Source organism: Humulus lupulus, chromosome 9 (genome assembly GCF_963169125.1).
Source record: "Humulus lupulus chromosome 9, drHumLupu1.1, whole genome shotgun sequence".
NCBI lineage: Eukaryota > Viridiplantae > Streptophyta > Magnoliopsida > Rosales > Cannabaceae > Humulus > Humulus lupulus.
Window position 1 is genome coordinate 168,193,584 of NC_084801.1, and position 17,514 is coordinate 168,211,097.

General features: G+C 37.6%; 1 pseudogene; it reads right to left on the reverse strand.

The window, feature by feature from the left end:
- Positions 1-7,088: 7,088 nt before the first annotated feature.
- The window catches only part of LOC133800286 (acyl-coenzyme A oxidase 4, peroxisomal-like), a 32,258-nt pseudogene continuing 21,832 nt past the window's right edge, over positions 7,089-17,514 (reverse strand).

The window sequence follows — 17,514 nt, forward strand, 5'->3', positions numbered from 1 at the left end:
TGGTTTTGAGATAAAAACCTCATGCTTCTTACCATACACTTTATTCTATTTTCTAAACCACATTCTAACATGGTATCCGATCCAAATTGGTCCAAACAGTTCAAGACTGATCCTCCAAAAGAGCCACCATCTTGAGGGAGCATGTTGGAGTATCCCACATCGAATAAACTTGAGGATATCAACCCATACACAAGACCATGAGTTGCTCCACTCATTACAAATTGATTTTGAGATGGAAGTCCATGCTTTTTATCATACATTATATTATACTTTCTAAATCATATTCCACATTCTAATAGGACGTAATAGTATTTTGTCACACCTTGTAGGACGTAAAATCCTCTTTTTATGAACCCAATGGTGTGGCGTAATAGATTTTTTTATGTCATGAAGCCATATTACTAGACATAAAATGGTATCAAAATATCTCTATATTGTAGTAGTGCTAAAAATGATGTTATTTAAATTCCTTTATAAAACTGCTTTGTCTAAAATTACTTATACAGCTCAGCAAGATTACAACAGAAAATAACCAATCATTCAAGAACTAATCTCAACAGAATACAGTTGCAACAGATTGTCAATATACTCAGAAGATTAAGTAGTATAAAAGAAGATGAAGAAGCTTATCAAACACATCAAGTGAGAGCCTTCTTCAAGATATGAGTTTAAGCTCCAAGAATCCTCAAGTCCGAAAAAGTGTTTTGTTCCCCTCGTGAGGTTTTTTGTACAGAAAAGAAAAGAGAGAGAATCAGTAAGAAAGCTAAGGAAAGAGTGAAATAAACAGAGAGAGCAGGATAGATTGAGGCTTACCAGTCAAATTCTGTGACTCGGAACCTCCATTGTTGTACTCAATATCATGCATGCTGAATGAAAAGGCTGAGCTAATCCCTTGAGGTGAGCTCGACGAGGAAGTAGCTATTTTTGGGCGAACCTCGAAAACTCTCTGTGTTGCTTCTTATCACTCTCTTATTTTTCTGTTGTTTTTCCTTTGTTGATGTTCATCTCTCAAATTCCTCTTTCTGGTTTATGCCCTAACTGAGTTTGATGCAGAGAAAGTTTTTCTCTTGAAGGTAGATCGCCTTTTCTGAAAAAGGAGAAAGACTCATTAGGTTTTTCATTAAGTTGTGTCTACTGTTTTGTGTAGACACGTGGGTCTTTGTGGTTCACATATCTGTCTTTAATAAAGGTCATTTTTGACCTTGGTCTGATAATTTGTTTAGTGAACTGGTGTAGGATAAGGTGGTAAAATCCTACAGTGGTATCAGAGCCAGGTTTGGCAAAGAGATTCAGTTCACAAGATTTATCAAGAAGACAAGAAAGACTGGAGGAAGTTGATCCTCCAGGGGCTGTATTCAATACATGAGACTTTGTGGATATTCCACTGACCGATCCAGCTGAAATTTCTGATTCTTTAACCAGTTTAATTTCAGATTTTTCTAACATGAGTAATATAAGATTGACATTGATAAGTTTGATGGTTCTGGTGATTACAGGATTTGGAGAAGAAAAATAAGATCTCTATTGGCACAACAGAAACTGCTGAGAGTTCTTGAAGATCCAATAGAGTGGCCTGAAAATACCTCCAAGATTCAACAGGAGGAATACTTGGAAACAGCCACGGGAATCATCATCTTCAACCTATCCAATGCTATAATCAGATTGGTAGACAAAGAAGAGACCCCAGCCAAGATATGGAAGAAATTGGAGGAGCAGTTTCAACAAAAGTCATTAACAAACAAGATTTTCCTAAAAGAAAGGATATTCGGATACAAGATGAGTCACACTAAGACTCTTGAGCAGAATCTTGATGAGTTCCTAAGGATGCATATTGAGTTAGCAAACTCGGGTGAGAATGAATCACTAAGTGATGAAAACCAGGCCATCATCATACTTAACTCACTTCCAGACACCTATAGGGAGGTTAAAACAGCCATTAAATATGGTAGAACATAGATTACTCTTGAAGAAGTAATCTCAGCTCTCAAGTCTAAAGATCTTGAAATGAAAACAGAAAAGCTTGGGTCATCAAGTGGAGAAGTGAATTTTAGTCAAGGCAAGCCTCAGCATAAGAAATCTCATCACAATCGGGGCAGAAGTCAACACCGAGGACACTCTAGGGGACCTAGCAACCACAGAAGCAGATCAAGCTCCAGGGAACCTAATGATCAAAAAGGGTGCTACTATTGTGGAAAACCAGGACATTTTAAAAGGGATTGCTATCTCTGGATAAGGAAGAATAAATTCAAAACAGAAGGACAAGACTCAAAAACAAATAAATCAGACTACCCTTCATTCAAGAACAAATCAGAGCAAGCTAATATAAGTAGTGGTTATGACAGTGGAGAAGTCTATGTCTCAACTACAACTTTCAAAGACGATTGGATACTAGATTCAGGTTGTATTTTTCATATGACTAACACAAAACAATTCTTTACTGATTTCAGGGAATCAACAGGAGGAAAAGTCATTTTGGGAAACAACCAATCATGTCAAATAGAAGGATCTGGTACAGTAAGTTTTAAAATGTTTGATGGGGCTATAAGATCACTAACAGGTGTCAGGTTTGTTCCTAATCTTGCTAGAAATCTGATTTCAATTAGTGTTCTAGATGACATGGGTATTGTGAGTAAAATTGAAACAGGTACAATAAAACCGAGTAAAGGAGCCATGACTATAATAAAGGGGCACAAACATGAAGGCCTATACTATCTACAAAGAGAACCAGTGACTCAATGCAACAATACCATGACACAAGCAACTGAAGATCAAAAGGCTGTTCTATGGCATAGAAGATTGGGACACATTAGTGAAAAAGGACTACAAATCCTAAGTGAAAAAAACCTGTTTGACAAGGACCGAGTGAGCATGGTGGACTTCTGCAAATCTTGTATACTTGGTAAGCATCATCGGCTTAGGTTCAAAACAGGGGCACACAAAACTAAGAAAATCCTAGAATACATACATTCAGATTTATGGGGTCCTGAAAAGACTTCTACTCATGGGGGGTGTTCTTATTTTATGTCTATAATAGATGACTATTCTAGGAAAGTTTGGGTGTTTTTACTTAAGCATAAAAATGAAGCTTTTCAGAAATTTGTCCAGTGGAAAACATTGATGGAAAATCTTACTAATCATAGAGTCAAAACCCTAAGAACAAATAATGGGCTAGAATATTGCAATGACCAGTTTGACCAATATTGTAGGGAAGTTGGGATTCAAAGACACAGAACAGTTTGGTTAACCCCTCAGCAAAATGGTGTTGCTGAAAGGATGAACCGAACACTAATGAATAAAGTTAGATGCTTAATGTTACAATCAGGTCTAGCTAAAAGTTTCTGGGGAGAGGCTGTTCTAACTGCTGCTTATCTAGTCAATAGGTGCCCATCTAGTGCTATTGAATGCAAAATACCCAAGGAAGTTTGGACAGGAAAACCACCCGACCTATCAAATTTAAGGGTATTTGGTTATGCAGCCTATGCACACCAAAGTGTAGGTAAGCTAGAACCTAGAGCTCTGAAGTGTGTGTTCTTAGGTTACCCAGAAGGCACTAAGGGATACAGTTTGTGGGTTAAGGAGAAATCTAGTCTTAAAACTATATTAAGTAGGGATGTTGTTTTTAAGGAAGATGTTTTTCCTTGTATTACTAATCCTATTTCTAGTGCAGATACAGGTTTAAACACTAACCATGCAGGAACCATAATAGATTATCATGCTGAAATAAACCAACATAAAATAGGGCAAGTAGAGCCTTATCAGAATGAACCTGACCAAGTAAGAACATAGCAAGCAGAACAAATTCAAGAGGATAATACAGGTCAGGTGGAACATACTCTAGAAGGACAAGAACCAGCTGAAACATTGGCAGATTATCAGCTTACTAGAGACAGAACAAGAAGAATCCCTAAACCTACTCAGAAATTCAGTTTTGATGCGTGGGAAGAAGTATTAGCTTATGCATTTGTAAGTGCTATGGGGCTGGACAGAACTGAACCTACCACCTATGAGGAAGCTATGAAAGACAAGGATTTAAAGCAGTGGGTCAAAGCTATGAATGAAGAGATGGATTCTCTAATGAAGAACAGTACCTGGAAATTGGTAAACAGGCCTAAGGGTAAGAATGTGGTATCATGCAAATGGTTGTACAAGCTAAAAGAGGGCAGAAACAAGGAAGAACCTATATAATTCAAAGCTAGATTGGTTGCAAAAGGTTTCACACAGAAGGAGGGGATTGATTTTACTGAAATTTTCTCACCAGTGGTTAAGTATAAGACTATACGAATCATGCTCTCTATTGCTACACAATATGATCTAGAGGTTGATCAGATGGGTGTTACCACAGCGTTTCTACATGGGGAACTAGAAGAAGATATCTATATGGAACAACCAAAGGGGTATGAAGCCAAAGGAAAGGAACACATGGTTTGTAAGCTAATCAAATCCCTATACGGTTTAAAGCAGTCACCAAGGCAGTGGATAAAAGGTTTGATGCATTCATGAACAAGAAAGGGTTTTCTAGGAGCTACTATGACACTTGCCTATATTATAAGGGAGCTCAAATGAAAGATGTGATCTACTTACTGCTTTATGTGGATGATATGCTCATAATAAGCAAGGAAAGAACTACAATAGACCTAATGAAGGGCTGGTTGAAATCAGAATTTGAAATGAACGACCTGGGAGTGGCAACTAAGATCCTAGGCATGGGTATTCACTGGGACAGAAACAAAGGAGCACTTACTCTATCTCAGGGAGACTATGTGAGAAGAGTCATTGGAAAGTTTTTCATGAAGAATGCTAAGACAACTAGGCAACCTATGACAAACCAATACTACCTCAGCAAGGAACAGTGCCCTAAGACACAGACAGAAAAGGAAGAAATGGATAAGGTACCCTATTCTAATGCAGTTGGATCTATAATGTATCTTATGGTGTGTACAAGACCTGACTTAGCATATGCTATAAGTGTCTTAAGCAAATACATGGAAAATCCTGGAAAAGAGCATTGGGAGGCTATGAAATGGGTGTTTAGATATCTACTTGGTTCTACTGAAATAGGACTTAAGTTTACTAAGAAACTAAACTGCACTTTGATAGAAGGATATAGTGATGCTGACTATGCAGGTGATAGGGACAACAGAAAATCTACCTCAACATACTTTTTCTTAGTGGAAGGAAACTGTGTAAGCTGGAGAGTTCAACTTCAGCCAGTAGTGGCCATATCAACTACTGAATCCGAATATGTAACAGTTACAGAGGCTATAAAGGAGGCAATATGGATCAAGGGTCTAATGGAAGAACTAAGCCTATTAAGAGAAAAACCTACAGTCTATTCAGATAGCCAAAGCTGCATACACCTATGTAAGAATCCAGTTTTTCACGATAGAACTAAGCATGTAGAAATAAAGTATCATTTTATAAGGGATTGGGTAACACAAGAAGTGGTCAACATTGAGAAGGTGCCTACTGAGGACAATCCTACAGACATGGGTACTAAAATACTATACCTAACTAAGTTTAAACACTGCCTAAACTTATTAGGTATCAGTCAAGGAGGATAACAACACCACTATTCGAGTCAGGACCCTCAGGGAATACTAATACTATGATTAAGCAGTCTCATAAAGGAATTTAGGTGGAATTTGTTATTTAAATTCCTTTATAAAACTGCTTTGTCTAAAATTACTTGTGCAGCTCATCAAGATTACAATAGAAAATAACCAATCATTCAAGAACTAATCTCAACAGAATACAGTTGCAACAGATTGTCAATATACTCAGAAGATTAAGTAGTATAAAAGAAGATGAAGAAGCTTATCAAACACATCAAGTGAGAGCCTTCTTCAAGATATGAGTTTAAGCTCCAAGAATCCTCAAGTCCGAAAAAGTGTTTTGTTCCCCTCGTAAGGTTTTTTGTACAGAAAAGAAAAGAGAGAGAGTCAGTAAGAAAGCTAAGGAAAGAGTGAAATAAACAGAGAGAGCAGGATAGATTGAGGCTTACCAGTCAAATTCTGTGACTCAGAACCTCCATTGTTGTACTCAATATCATGCATGCTGAATGAAAAGGCTGAGCTAATCCCCTGAGGCGAGCTCGACGAGGAAGTAGCCATTTTTGGGCGAACCTCGAAAACTCTCTGTGTTGCTTCTTATCACTCTCTTATTTTTCTGTTGTTTTTCCTTTGTTGATGTTCATCTCTCAAATTCCTCTTTCTGGTTTATGCCCTAACTGAGTTTGATGCAGAGAAAGTTTTTCTCTTGAAGGTAGATCGCCTTTTCTGAAAAAGGAGAAAGACTCATTAGGTTTTTCATTAGGTTGTGTCTACTGTTTTGTGTAGACACGTGGGTCTTTGTGGTTCACATATCTGCCTTTAATAAAGGTCATTTTTGACCTTGGTCTGATAATTTGTTTAGTGAGCTGGTGTAGGATAAGGTGGTAAAATCCTACAAATGAGAGGAGCCATTTTTGTCCATTAAGTGAAGGATAGTAGAGTGTTTAAAGTATTATATTTGTAAAGATTTCAGAGCAAGAAACATTTAGACTAGAGATTGAAGAAGAAAATGGTGAATGCAAATCAAACACACCATTAAACTTTTCTTATTTATAGAGAAAGTGTTACACTGAAAGGATAAAGCTATAACAGATTTTAGTTCATAAGCAATAAAACAACTACTTAGAAAGAAGTAACTAACTCTTATGTACAGCTGAATAGTTGACTGTTAATCGTTATAATCTTGAAGGATTTTCGATGCCAAGAAATCTTTAGCTTGTAAATGTCTTCAGCTTGAAGAGTACCAAATCACAGAACCTTTTTCCTGCATTTAATCCATCTTTGTTGTTGACAAATATAACCAGAAATTCAATATAATTGATTTGAGCTGGTCACATAAGCCTACTGGGAGTCAAAATATACGCCGAAATGAATTGCGAAATTGGCTTCCAAACTCGATCACATATATGCTTTCAAATTTCTTATTCCATAACTTAGTACTTTTTTTATGAAGATTTATCGTAAAGCAAAATGTAAAAGCCACACCAACCCCATCAACAATGGAACTAAAGACTTTCCATATGGGAATGGAATTGGAGTTTAGAAAGTTTTACAGTGCCACAGGCGGCTTCTTCGGCTCGAAGGAGATGGTTTGAAGCTGGAAAAACTAGTGATTTCTTCACCTGTGACCATGATGTTGATCTCATACGTCCCTAAAAAGTGGTCAGAAGGAGAGCACATAAGATACGAGTTATGAAACTTTTCAGGTATATACATGTGAACTTTGAAAATAATAGATGAGAAGAAAGACCTTGGCTACTAAGAAATCTGATACGATGCCGTTTCCACCAAGTAATTCTCGTCCTAGAGAGACAGTTTCCATTGCCTTTAAGATTATCCAAGCCTGAGGATTACAAACATTGAGGAAATTCCATGGGAACAAAAAAGAAATGCAAGAGTGATCCTCCTTGCATATCAGTTTACTTACTACACTAAAGATATGGAGTTCAATAGTTTTGGGAGGACACTCTCTTTTTCACGTGGAATAATTCCTACTATTTTTCCTACTCATTTTACCTATTTTAGATGATAATTTCTCATTTATTCCATAACCATTTTGAGTGTATCAATTATTGATTTATGTACTGACATTGGGGAATGCAAATATCTAACAACAATTTACTAATTCCAATAATGTAAAAATACCATATAAAATAGTGTCTAACAAAGAGTGCATGTCACAGTATACTACCTTGGCCAAGCTAGCTTGACCTGGAGTCATTTGACCAGTCTCATACAGCTTGCAGAGTCACCAACCCATGAGTAGCATTTCTTGAACATTGCCCAGCATACGGACAAGTTTCTCTTGATTGATTTGGAAAGCTGCCAATGGAGCTCCAAATTGCTTTCTCTCTTTCAGATACTTGAGAAATCAGTAGAGATGTTCTATCATGAACTTTTCAAACACATCTGACAAAGAAGTTTTAAGTACCTGTGACGGCACCCACCGATATGCCAATGGGTTGCCAAGCAACCATAACACGGGAAATAGCAAGAACCTGTTTAAAATGATAATAAGTAGGATAAGATGGGATTTAAAAATAATTCAATAATTCCATAAAATAAAATATATTGAAGACAAATAATTTATAACATAAATGATTAAGAATAAAAAAAAAACTATACTTAAAATTAATTAAGTAAAGATAACTGTTGTCAAAACAGCAAGATTCAACCTATTATACAAACAAATTTCAAAGGCACAATATCACAAACACCTTGTAAACCCAGAAATCAAAGACAAAAATGATAAGAACATGAAAACTAAAGGAACCCAAAAGATTATACTGGTTCAAAACAAGATCAGAATGAATCTTGAATCTACATCCAGTTTAGAAATACACCACAAGGCTCTTACTAAATCTGAGAATCACAAAGATACAATACACCCTCAACAGTCAAGAAACTTTGCCTTTCTTCCTGTACAAAAAAACCAGTACTCAAACCCAAGTACCCCAGTACACCCAAGTAACACTCTCTCACAGTTGTATCACTCTCAAAATACAAAGATCTATTTCTTGGTGTTTATCTCTCTAGCTACTCTGTTTTTCGTGTATATATTAACCAAAGGTAAGAGTCAGCCCCATATTGATTACGTGGCCTGCAGATGACTCGACTTAGTTGCAAGTTGATTTAGATGTAACCAATCAAGGAGTTACAACTGTCAATAAACTAAATATTATATTGGAGGATTAATACAACAAATTCCACATTAATCCTTCAATACTCATTTGCAGGACCTTGAGCCTTATGGTGATTTTTTGAGCTTATTATCCTTCTCCAACATTCAGTAAGCTTCTGCAATGATTAAGTTTACTAAATGATAAGAATTTAGTGCCTAAGTCAGCTGGATTATTTTCAGTTGGCACTTTCTCTAGCTCCAAAACCTTGTCTTCAATTTTCTCACGTATCCAATATAGACGTATATCTATATGTTTGCTTTTCTCGTGTTAGACTGGATTCTTGCAAAGATGGATTGAGGATTGGCTATCTGAGTAGATTGTCCCCTTTTTTTCTAGTAATTTCAACTCTTGTAAAATTCCTTGTAACCAAATGGCTTCCTTAAATGCCTCTGCTGTAGCCATAAATTCTGCCTCTTTTGTTGAAAGCAACTACTTGTTGAAGCTGTGACTTCCAACAAATACAATTCTGGTTTACCTGAAACACATAGGCTGTAGTTGACCTCTTGTTATCCTTGTTAGAAGCAAAGTCCGCATCTACATAACCATTTAGAACCATTTTTCCAGCTGCCTTCTTATAGATCAAACCAAACTTTGAAGTTCCTTTGAGATATCTTAGCAGCCATTTAAGAGCATTCCAATGCTCTCTTCTAGGATTAGACATGTAACGACTTAGAACACTTAGAGTGTGGGCTATATCGGGCCTTGTACTCACCATTATGTACATCAAACATCCAACTACAGCAGCATATGGAACTGAATCCATTTCCTTTCTTTCTTGTTCACTTTTAGGATATTGGTCTGCAGAAAGATTAAAGTGTAAAGCTAATGGTACAGCAGTAACTTTAGCATTTTCCATGTTGAATTTCTTCACAACCTTGCTGATGTAGTTACTTTGGTGAAGTTGCATCACTCCTTTATGCCTTTGTCTCAAAACTTCAATGCCCAAAATCTTCTTAACGGGTCCTAGATCCTTCATTTCAAACTCAGATTTTAGCCTTTTCTTTATATTGGTGATAGTGACCAAATCCTTCCCAAGTATTAACATGTCATCGACATACAATAGTAGACAAATTGTGTGTGAGGTTTTAAGATCTTTGAAGTAGAGACATGAGTCATAACATGATCTTGAGAACCCAATTTCTTGAACAAAATTGTTGAATCTTTTGTTCCATTGTCTTGGTGACTGCTTCAATCCGTATAGAGACCTTTTCAGCAAGCATACCTTCTTTGTTTCACTTGTTTCCACCTGAAATCCAGGTGGTTTCTCCATATAATTGACTTATTCTAGGATTCCATTGAGGAAGGTCGTTTTGACATCGAGTTGCTCAACCTCTAAGTCAAATTGTGTTGCTATTGCCAACATCATTCGAATAGTTTTATACTCGACTACTGGAGAAAAGACATCCACATAATCAATACCTTCCACCTGAGTAAATCCCTTAGCCACAAGTCTTACTTTAAATTTGACTTGTTCTCTAGGTGAGCTTCCTTCCTTGATTTTGAAAACCCATTTACGAGCAATTACTTTATGTTTTTCTGGTCTATCTACCAACTCCCATGTCTTGTTTTTGAGCAAGGAACCCATCTCTTCTTGCATTGCTTCTTTCCATTCCTTACTGTATTTACTGGCCACGACTTCTTCATAAGATGATGGCTCTTGAATCTCATCAGATTTTATTGCAGCAAGAGCATAAGCCATTAAGTCAGCTTCTCCAAATTTAGTGGGCGGTTTGATAGTTCTTCGAAATCTGTCTCTAGTAAGTTGATATTCAGATAAATCTGGTTGTTGGTTGAACTCAGCTTGATCATCTCTTGAGCTTGAATCACTTTCAGATGTCGTTGGGCTAGTACTTTCTTTCAGCTCAATTTCAAACTCAGCCATATCTTCTTTGTCCACCTGTGAACCTACACAATCAGAAACACTACCCTTCTCGACTTTCAAGTGAGGATATTCTAGTTCATTGAAAACAACATCTCTTGAAATAAGAATTTTTGGTTTGCCATTTTCAATTGTACATAGCCTATATCCTGTAGTTCCTAAAGGGTATCCCAAGAATATACATTTGATAGCTCTAGTGTCTAACTTATCTTTCTTTTGATGTGTAAAGGCTACACAACCGAATATTCTTAAGTGTTTCAAATTAGGTGTTCTCCCTGTCCATTTTTCATATGGTGTTTTAAAACTTAAAATTCTATTTGGACTTCGGTTCACTAAGTAACCTGCAGTGGCTAAGGCTTCACCCCAAAATGGCTTACTTAAACCCGAGCTTATTAAAAGACACCTTACTTTATTTAAAAGTGTTCTATTCATCCTTTTCGCAACCCCATTTTGTTGTGGAGTGTGAATCACAGTTCAATGCCTCTTAATACCATGCTCAATACAAAGTTTATCAAATTCTTTATTTATAAACTCTAAGCCATTATCAGTTCTTAATATTTTAATTTTTAGCCCTTTTTGGTTTTCTACTTCTTGTTTCCATTGTTTAAATTTATTTATACACTCATATTTAGTCTCAAGTAAATGAACCTAAAAACACAACGACTAAAGTCATCTACAATAGATAAGAAGTAGTGATAAGCTGAGTGTGTAGCCACTTTGTTGGAGCCCCAAAGATCAGCATGTATGTATTCGAGTGGCCTCTTTGAACAATGTGTTGCTGTAGCAAACTTGAGTCTATGATGTTTTCCTAGCACACAAGTGTCACAAAATGGTAGCTCACTGCTTTTAAGCTTTTCAATGACTCCTTGTCTATGTAGTTCATTGATTCCCTGGTCACTCATATGTCCCAAGCGTCTATGCCACAACTCCATTTCAGATTCTTGATGCTTTACCATTGACACTTCAGCTGCCTCCACCGTTTCTCCTTTAAGAACATAGAGACCATTAACCTTTTCTCCCTTCATTACAGTCATGGATCCTTTGGAAATCTTTAGCATTCCCATGTCAGCCTTATAGCAGTAGCCTTCATCCTCCAAAGTGCCAAGGGAGACTAAATTTCTTCTCAGCTCCGGAATGTGTCTGACATCATTGAGGATTCTCACAGTTCCATCAAAGTGCTTGATGGCAACCTTTCCGACGCCAATGACCCTAGAAGATTGATCATTACCCATTAGTATTGAACCACTATTTACCTTCTTATATTCAAAGAAACTCTCTTGGTTTGGGCACATATGGTATGTGCATCCGGAGTCGAGAATCCATTCTTTTGTGGTTCTTCTGTCTGAAACCATTAAGAGATCTCCATCAGACGAAAAGTTGTCTGATTCCTCACCCACTGAGGCTGCATCACGCCTTAAGTCTCCATCTTCTCTTATCTTCTTTTTGTATTCAAAACAGAACCTTTTCAAGTGCCCAGGCTTCCCACAAAAGTAGCACTTTCTTGATTCCTTATTATATTTTCCTCTTGACTTGGATCTTGCAGGTGACTTGCTTTGTCTTCTCCAGTGATCCTTTTTGGAATTTCGACCTCTAGCAAAATAAGCCTCGTCTTTAGAATTTTCTTTCTCTTTCTCAAGTTCAAACTTTTTTGCCTTAAGAGCTCCAAGAACATCTTCTAGAGTAAGTGTGTCTCTTCCATTTTTGATCACTGACTTGACTTCATGGTAAGCTTCAGGCAATGACCTTAAAAGGATTACATCTTGGCTTTCTGCATCAACAGTATAATCAACATTAGCAAGAACAATTATTATTTGATTAAAATAATCTAAATTAGCATCAAGAGATAAGGAAGGATTCATCTTGAATCCATAAAGTCTTTCAAGAAGATTGATTTTGTTAGTTAAGGAGGGTGTCATGTAAAGTTTTTCAAGCTTCTTCCACAAATCTCTAGCTGTCTTCTCGGACTGGACCTTCCTCCTCACATTATCAGACAAATACATGATGATGGTTTAATATGCTAGCTCTTCTTTCTCTTCTAATTCATCGGGCTTGTATTTTCCTTCAAGACCCTTCTTTTCTTCAAGCCTTTTTGACAGTTTTTGATGCACTAAGATTCCCTTCAAACTTTCTCTCCACAAGCCAAAATCCCCACTGCCATTGAACTTCTCCAATTCAAATTTTGCCGAGGCTGCCATGGCTCCTTGTTTGTGTTGATGTGAATCTTGGCCCCTTAATTACTTTTGGATCAACGAACCTGGCTCTGAACTATTGTCAAAACAGCAAGATTCAACCTATTACACAAACAAACTTCAAAGGCACAATATCACAAACACCTTGTAAACCCATAAATCAAAGACGAAAATGATAAGAACATGAAAACTAAAGGAACACAAAAGATTATACTGGTTCGAAACAAGATCAGAATGAATCTTGAATCTACATCCAGTTTAGAAATACACCACAAGGCTCTTATTAAATCTGAGAATCACAGAGATATAATACACCCTCAACAGTCAAGAAACTTTGCCTTTCTTCCTGTACAAAAAACCAGTACTCAAACCCAAATACCCCAGTACACCCAAGTAACACTCTCTCACAGTTGTATCACTCTCAAAATACAAAGATCTCTTTCTTGGTGTTTATCTCTCTAGCTACTCTGTTTTTCGTATATCCCCTTCTCTCACTAAGGTCTGTATATATATATACATATATATATATTAACCAAAGGTAAGAGTTAGCCCCATATTGATCACGTGGCCTGCAGATGGCTCAACTTGGTTGCAAGTTGATTTAGATGTAACCAATCAAGGAGTTACAACTGTCAATAAACTGAAGGTTATATTGGAGGATTAATACAACAATAACAAAATTTAATTCCATAGTGTGAGACATTTTTCAAATAATAGAAGAATATAAAAAATAATTACAATAAAAATTAAAAATTAACAAAAAATATATAATTAGAGTAGCTTTAAGTCAAATAATTATTAAAAAACAAATTTAATAATTTCATTAAAAAAAGAAAATAAAATACTCATAGAAGAACTTTAACAATCTTAATCCACTTTTGCTTCAACTATCCCACCAATTAGAACGATTTAGTGGATGTGTTCCAGTAGATGATGGTTACAAACAATAAAGTGATGTTTGGTTAGATGTAATTAAATGAAATTCAATTTTTTTTTCTAATGTTATGTCAGGTTGCTTTATAAAGTATTGGAACGATTTTTCCAACATTTTAGTAAAATGGTTATTTCATACAAAAATGAAAGGAAAGATTATTCTAATACACAAATAAAATAAATTATTAATTATTTTATTCATATTAAATTTTATTTCATTTCTATTCACATTACCATTTTCATTCTTTTCGAATGTTTTTATCACTCCCAACCAATACATGCCTAAATTCTTACTTGCTAGCGATCTAAATAATTCGTATCACCCAATGCGATTCTATCTTATTTTTCTTTGTAGAACTTTAATATCGATCAATTGTATTAGATACTAGTCAACACTCCTATTATGCCACAACCACAACCACAATAAGAGGCTTTTTGTGGCAAAGGTAAGGATGCAACCAATATTAGAATTTTTCTAGCTTAATGATTAGTTATTTTTTATTTTTATTATTATTATTATTATTATTATTATTATTATTTATTTTGCATTTTTATTGAACAATTTGTGAATTTTATATTTTCTTATTAGAAAATATTGTTAATTAAATTTTCATTTACTAAATAAATGGTTATATTTTTAATTAATAAAGCTACTAAAAGTGTTATTGCAATAGAAAATACAATTAAAAATGAATAATTTTATTAAACAAAAAGCTTTATTATGATGATATTCGGCTCCTATAAGTGTTGTTTGGTAACATTTAAAAAAATAAAATTTTATTTAATTAATTAAAAATTTGATTATTAAACATAAAACATTGTTTGGTAACTATATTTTTATTTATTATTTTTAAAAAATTTAATTAAAATTCATTAAATTTTGAAAATATAATTTTTTTAAATCTTTTTCAACTTTTCATTTTTTTCTTCTCTTCCTCAAATCAACACCTCATTTTATATTATTAAACAAAAAATAAAAATAAAAATAAAAATAAAAGTTATCAAATACATTTTTTATTTTGGGTTTTGAAAAATGAAAAACAAAAATAGTTACCAAACATATTTTTATTTTTTTATAAATAAAGAAACAAAATAAAAATAATGTTTTCATTTTTGTGTTAAAAAAATTCAAAAACAAAATGTACGCCCTAAACATCCGCGCACTATTGACGAGCTGGAAAATGGCCTAATTTGATATGCCACGTGTAAATCATCCACCTGGAGCTGTTGTTACGGGCTTCCATTTGTCCAGCCTGAGCTGATTAGAGAGTTAACTGCTACTCGGAGGCAGTGAGCCAGCAGTATGGATGTCACGAGCTGTCGCTACATTGAGCTCGTGATGCGGCAGAGATCTGACACCCGAATCCTTGTAAAGTCAATCACGCAAAATAAACGTGCATATATCAGACATCACGTGTCTATTCCATTCCTGAATTCTCGGACGCGCAGTATAAACGTGCGTGTTCAGGCATCCCATGCCTGATTTGGGCCATGCGGCCCATTATCCCTCCTTACCTATTGATTAGACCACACTTCACTGTAAGGTTTTAGGAATTAATCATCAGTGTCACAGAGATGACGTGAATGGTAAAGAGATCACGGGATGACCCCATTGCCAACCCAGGTATCCTTTTCCTATAAATACCAAGATCCTGGATAGTGCAAAGGGTTGGCATTTTTTGTAAAGAAATAGCCAAGAGATATCAATAATATCGAATGGTGGACTAGAGGGATTTTAACCATCGAACCACCCAAAAAGAAAGGAGTGATCACCTTCCCATGATATTAATTTCTCAAGTCTATAATTAAGCTATTTTCATATTACGGTTCACCAATTAGCACTAATCCATCCTACTTATTCGTATAATTACCTGTTATCGAAGAACCGCGTCAACAGTTTGGTGCTTTCATTGAGAGGATTTAGATTGGTGCTATCGCAAAAACCTGATCATGGTGGTTACTCGCTCGAGACATGGTAACGAGGCGGATCAACATGATGGGCAGGAGGCCCACCATGCCGCCATATCCGATGAACAAAGCCCTGAGATCCAGCAGCGATCGGGAAAGCAGTCGATGGGCCAAGACGACACTGGGAGTTCAGCGCCCCGACTGCCAAATCCAAACTCGGGTTTCCTGACGGCGATAGAGATGGAGAACATGCAGTTGAGGAGTCAGCTATCCGGAGCAAGTAAGAAAATCGAAGAAGTCTTGGCCCGAATACCCCCTCTTACAACCGACGTTAACGTCGGAAAGAGGCAAAGTGGGACTCACAAGTCCCACAAGGATAATTGGCCCAGACCCAGTCGATTAGTCAGAACCTCAACCCCGAGTTCTGCACCCGCGTCACACCACAACCAGGAAACTATGTTTGAGGAGTTTCCCAGGGCCAATCAGCAATTCAGCCGGTCAGTCCGAACCTCGACTCCTAGCTCGATTCCACCGTCAAACGCTCCCAGAAGGGCTCGCGGAGGAGATCCGGGGAAGGCTTGCGAAGACAGCCTGCTCCGGCCAGCCCTCTCGTGCCGTGGTCAGACCGCGGAGCGCAGGATGCTGGAGATGGTAGAGTAGAACGGCCGCGAGCTAATTTGATCTGCCTAGACGGGACTAGGATCGTGTCAACAGTTAGGCATCCCCCTTCATCGATAAGATACCCATCTCCTCCTCATCCAGTTCGAGACATTTCGACACATGGGAGTAGCAGAAGAAATCCTCCTCCCGTCGGTCCTTCCCATCGTAACCGAGCTTGAGGGGGGGGGGGGTCTCGAATCCTCACCCTCAGCAGCGGGCTCCAAGTTTTTCCAATGGGAGCTACTGGACCGGGAGCCACCGAAGTGGCAGATCCAGTGGAGACCTGCGTAATCTCTTGAGTTCGGTGCAGAGCCTTCGGGCCACCTCGAGGGCCGACCTTCAAGATCGCCTCAACTCGCAGAGGGGGGATTCGACTAGAAATGAAAGTCATGCTCACCGAGGGAATGGTCTTTCCAAAGTACGTGACAGTGGGAATGTCCCACCTAACCAAGCTCAAGCTTGGAGGGACAATAACCTGCCTAACGCGTACAATGGAACAGGAGCTATTGAACAGCCCCAGAACAACCAAAGGATTAAGGACCAAACCCTAGAGCGTTTGGCTCAGATGGAGGAGTTGATGAAGAAGCTCTTATCAGAAAAGGAGAAAGATGAGTATGACTTGGGGGACGAGCTTGAGCTTTTCGCCCCCAACATAGCAACCACAACGTACCTGCTGGGTTTCTAGATGCCCCACCTGTCTAAGTTCGATGGAGACGGAGACCCGTCGGATCATTTGGGTATGTTCAACACCCTGATGATGGCCCATAATATCGGCCCCGAGTTGAGGTGTTTGATATTCCCTTCCACTTTGACTCGGCCATCTAGGCAATGGTTCAAGCAGTGTAAAAAGCATTCCATTAGCTCGTGGAAGAATTTTTCTGCTGCCCGCGTCAAAGCTGACACCCTGGTGAACGTGAAGCAACAGCCCGGGGAACCTTTGAAAGCTTACCTGAGCAAGTTCGCAAACGTCGCGGCTCGAGCCAGGGACGCAGACGATAGTTCCAAGCTTATGGCCTTGAGGACTGGAATCCTCGTTGGAGGCGGGCTATGGAAAGAGATACAGAGAAGAGGTGTCAGCACCGTGGATGAATTCCTGAACAAGGCCCAGGAATGGATAAACCTGGAAGAGGTGCGAGCGTCGGTCGCGGGACCCAGCCAAACCCTTGATCAGCCCATTGGAGTGGAAACAGATGTCGTAAAAATGACTCAAACCG